Source organism: Arvicanthis niloticus, chromosome 10 (genome assembly GCF_011762505.2).
Source record: "Arvicanthis niloticus isolate mArvNil1 chromosome 10, mArvNil1.pat.X, whole genome shotgun sequence".
NCBI classification, from domain to species: Eukaryota; Metazoa; Chordata; class Mammalia; order Rodentia; family Muridae; genus Arvicanthis; species Arvicanthis niloticus.
This window is the reverse complement of record NC_047667.1, coordinates 42,206,713-42,211,867: the sequence shown is the minus strand read 5'-3', so window position 1 is coordinate 42,211,867 and position 5,155 is coordinate 42,206,713.

Sequence of the window (5,155 nt, the reverse complement as noted above, 5' to 3'; positions counted from 1 at the left end):
TATCGCCCTACTCAAAACAAAAGCAAATAGAATTAGTCATTGATCCCTGTGGATCCCCAAAGAGGAAGCTCAAGCCGCTTTAATCCAATTTTGGCCTTTCCAAGTGAAACTGAAATCAAATATCGAAGACTAAATATGTAAACTAGCTGTTTAGCTAGGCATGATGGAAACTTTTCATTTAAGGCCAGCCTGGTCTACATAGCAAATTCCTGGAAGATGGTTTTCTGCCACAAGGAATTATTAGTTTCTCTCTGGCAATGTACATACTACAATATTGTTAATACATACATAATATTGTTAATCCCAAAGATCTGAGGAGAAAGACCACCGACCCAAGTTATCACAGCCAAATTAATTAAAGCAAGTGTTTTATTCGTGTACCTGGGCTGTCTCTCCCTGAAAGTGGGGTTCAAGAGATATGGAAGAAAGGTACATGAAGAAGACAATGTTTTTATAGCTCAAGGGAAAGGGGATTCCAAATAGTGGGTTTGGTGGGGGAAATAGGCAGGGCTACAGAAGCGAACATGGCAAGGTGGTCAGAGCAAGGTGGTGGGAACAAGGTAGTCATAACAACCTTTGGAAATAAAAGCAGGGCTGAAAGATGGTCATTACAACTTTTTTAAACAAAGACATGGTTGTCAAGGTTCCTGGAGCAGGCAGTACAGAGCAACTGTAGTTAAGGTTACAGGTGGGACAAAGCTCAACCCTTGAGAAACAGATTTATTCATAAGCAGGAGTGAGCCTAATTTGTCTTTACCATAGCATGGCTTTCAAGCCTAAGATGGAAGCGAGCTGGTTCATCTAATATATTTTCATTAAAGCCACAAAGTTTGTTTACTCCAATTTCTTAATAGACCAGAGTTATTGACATTCAAATTAAGTCCTAACGGCCTTCATTAGTTCTCCGCCATTCTTAAAATGTAGGTTCCACAAAACCTAGACTTCAGTATATACACACACACACACACACACACACACACACACACACACATATATATATATATATATATATATATATATATATATATATATATATTACCTTTCACATCCCGGACATATATATACACACATATATATATATATACATGCGTGTGTGTGTGTGTGTGTATTTGACAGTGTATTGCTATAAAGTCTACTAGGAGCAGCACAACATAGTGTGGACCCAAAACACAGCTATCATTTCAACAGGCATAAAAAGAGTTTATCTGAAGCCAAACATGAGTAACTTTGACCCAGAAACACAGATTCAGATGGATATGTTCCACTCTTGACATGACTGTATAAACTTCTTATAGTCATACAAACCGAACAATATCATGAATCAAGACACTTATCAAACACACTGGAGAGTGCCCAAAAGCTGCAGCTTTCTGTTGTCTGATGATATCTGTAGTCTGTGGGCCTGTGGAAACTATTGGTCTCTAAGAATACATTCCAGAGCCAGCAAGATGGCCCAGTGGGTAAAGGCACTTCCCACCAAGTCTGACGCCGTGAGTTTGATTTCTAGGACCCATAGAGTGGAAGGGAAAAACTGACTCCTGCAAGTAAGTTGTCTGCTAACCTCCCACACATGTCTAGTGGCCTGAAAATGCCTAGTGGCCTGCATTGCCTAAATAAATAAATAAATAAATAAATAAATAAATAAATGTAACCTTTTAAAAAAGAATATAATCCAAAGGTATTATCTGATAGTTTTGTTTGTTTTTGTTGTTGTTTTAGGCATAAAATTAGATACCCATGGAGGCAATTCAGAGGACTGTGGACGTCTGAATGGGAAATATACCCCTGAGGCCCACGTAGTTCTCAGCAGAAACCATTGTCTCATTTTGCTGAAGTTCTTTTCCTTGACAAGGTCACACATTTCTATACTTTGGGATGTTGTTCATCCCCTAACAGGCTTGTGTGTTTGGAGCATAGTTCCCCAGGCTGGTGGTATCAAGAGACTTAGGTCACACAGGTATGCTCAGGAGGTGGCAGTTTGGGAAGGCTTGGAACTTTTGGAAGAAGTATGTCCTTGGGAGTGGTCTTTGAGGGTTTGTCTTTGAGCCTTGCCCATTTCCTGTTTTCTCTCTGCCTCCTGTGTGTGACTTACATGTGATCAGTCAGCTTCCTGCTCTAGCCTTCTGCTCCCATTATGCTGATGGAATCATACGCCCAGGTAAACTCTTTCTTCTTTAAGTTGTCTTTGGTCATAGTATTTCATCACAAAAACAAACAAACAAACAAACAAATAAACACACACACAAACAAAAAATAAAAACACTAATATAAAGACTAAAGGTAGCCCTAGATCATTTTGGCTCTAGATCTGCAATATTCCTACTCTCCATGATCCTAAGACCATTCAGCCCCGTAGAATCAGTAACATAGATGTGTCTTTTTTTCTTTTCTGGGTACTTCAGTTCATAATAGATAATAGAATCCAAAGGTGTTTGGAAAGCTGGTAAGTCTAATTAGTGACAAGATGATAAATGGACTGAACTCCCGTCATAGAAACCAGTTTTAGAAAAGGCACCAGAGAGCGCGTTTCTGTTTTGAAAAGTAGCTCCTGGATTTTGGTTAATAGACGAAACACAACTTTGTGCTCATTTGTGGTAATGTTAACAGAACATGGGCCGGTAAGACTTTAGTGAGTGTGAAATGGAAGTGCTCATGTTTGAATTCTATGTGGAGGATATGTGAAGGGATGTGAAGCCTGTGTGCCACTCCCTCCCTGCAGCAGCTGGACTGGGCTTCTAGGCCCAGGCAGCTGTGACGGGGATGCTCTGAGACAGTGAATTTAGATGCTTTAGATTCCTTTTGCATCCCTCACTGGTCTGATCCTCAGCGGTAACTTCCTTGCTGAGCTGAAGGCTTTGTGGCTCTGGTGCCTGGCTCTTAGCTACTCTGTGCTGGTATTTGTTTCTGCTCAGCTTATTTAGGAAGAATGGAGTAGGAACTTCTTAAGCACACTGATTGAGTTCCACCCTTTTCTCTAAGTGTCAGGCTAATCTTAAGCTTCTCTGTATCTTGGTTTTATAAACCCCAGTAGCTGACTAGTAGATCTGTGTAGATCTGTGTCTCCTGGTATTAATGGGGAACTCCAAGGGCATGCGTATGTGAAAGCATGCAGGGCATGTGGCGCTTGCTGTGTATTTTCCTTTGTGTGTTCTGGAGAGACTGCTCAGTTGTCTCACATGGTTATAGCTGCTTGTTCTGAACAAGACACTTCCCACATATATGGTCACTTCTTCCTGACACCTCTGTCAGCAGATCTCGTAGTAGTCACATTCTGCTGACATTGAATTTCTTGACAAGGTCACATGTTTCTATGGTGGGGATGGATGATTCTTGTCTCCTAAAGTGTATTAAGAATGTGATCTCCAGTTCAGCAATTTCAACAGGTTTAGGTCAACCAGGTGGGTCTTCAGAAGGGTTTAAGACATGAATTGCTGCTGGGGTCCCAGCTACAGTCTCTGTGGCTTCCTACCTGGTCATATAATTTCTCCCCATAAAGGCACCATAGGAGCCTCCCAGAGTCAGGTCATATCAGCAGCATGACCTTGTCAGCCACGTGTGGCTTTGGATCCAAGTCCTTGAGAGGCAGAGGCAGGCAGGTCTCTGTGAATTTGAGGCCAGCCTGGTCTATATAGCAAGACATCAAGTTCTGAGCTTTCTAGAGCTACATAGTAAGAGCCTGTGGTGTGTGTGTGTGTGTGTGTGTGTGTGTGTGTGTGTGTGTGTGTGGTGTGTGTGTGGTGTGTGTGGTGTGTGTGTGGTGTGTGTGTGTGGTGTGTGTGTGTGTGTGTGTGGTGTGTGTGTGTGTGTGTGGTGTGTGTGGTGTGTGTGTGTGGTGTGTGTGTGTGTGTGTGGTGTGTGTGTGTGTTTTGTGTGTGTGTGTGTGTAGTTTGCATTAGGTACTCTATGATAATAATGACAAACTAACATACACAGTAAGTGTCAGAGCATGACCAGAACACAACTTTTCCTCCACAGACAACCAACTGTACCTTTTCCAGTAACCACTCAAATGATGCTTGACCACAATCTTAAGTTTCCCACACACTCAAAGCTATGACCCACAGTGACCTCGGTAACAAAGGACTTCAAACATCTATTCAGTGCATCAGAAAATTAATAAAAATTTTCTTGCAAATTTGTCAGGATTTTCTTTTTTATTGTTGTGGTTCAGCCTACGGTAACGGAACTTAAGTGCTGCACAAGGCTTAAAGGGTCAAATGAAGTTCCTGTACTTTGCATGGAAGTGTCAGCTAAGCTCAGGGTAAGATTCATTGCTTGTCAATTCTTGGCAGACAGGGCTAATGATGCCTAAAGGGAAAATGGAAAGCTGTCACTGTGCAAAGGCACTCACCTGGGATGGATGTAGGAATGCGTGGGTATGGAGAGCCACAGAGCCTGCCAGGCATCAGCTAGGTCTGTTCTCTCATTCGACAGATGAGAAAGTTAAGGCTTGAGGAGAAGAAAATCATTTGCTGAGAGAAACGCTGAAAGCAACAATAACTTCATAGCCCAATATAAATATTCCCAACATCACCAGTCATTAGGGCAGCTGTAGCTATTGCTATATACCCATAAAAAACAGTTCAAACTGAAGAAGAAAAGAAATGGGATGAGAACACATTCTGGAAAGGTGGAGGAATTTGCTCTCTCTTTCCTTGTGCCTGGAAATGTAAAAAGGCAAGCCACTTTGTGCAGCCTTGGCTAGACAGTGAATTCAAGGCCAGTGTGAGCTACATGAGACCTTGTTTCCAAAATCAGTGAAGGGAGGGAAGAAAAAAAAAAGTCACTTGTTTGGGGAACGATTGGAGTTGTTTCTATTGGTTTGAAATTTTGCAGATGAAAAACCCAGGATGGTTAGTGCCTGGCTTTTGTTATTGCCTTTCATGATTTGAAGATACCTACACCCAAGGTGACTGTCATCTACTCATGGGTTCAAACCCTCTCATTGCTGGGTAGAAGCTCAAGAGGATTTGAGCTTTAAGCCTTGTTTTCTCAGACAGAGGCTGTCTGTGTCACACCTAATGGGTCTATCTAATGCTTTCTTCTCTTCTCCTCTTTCTCTCTCTCTCTCTCTCTCTCTCTCTCTCTCTCTCTCTTTATTTTTCTTTTATATTTTTTGCTTTTCAAGACAAGGCTTCTCCGGGTAGCCTTAGAC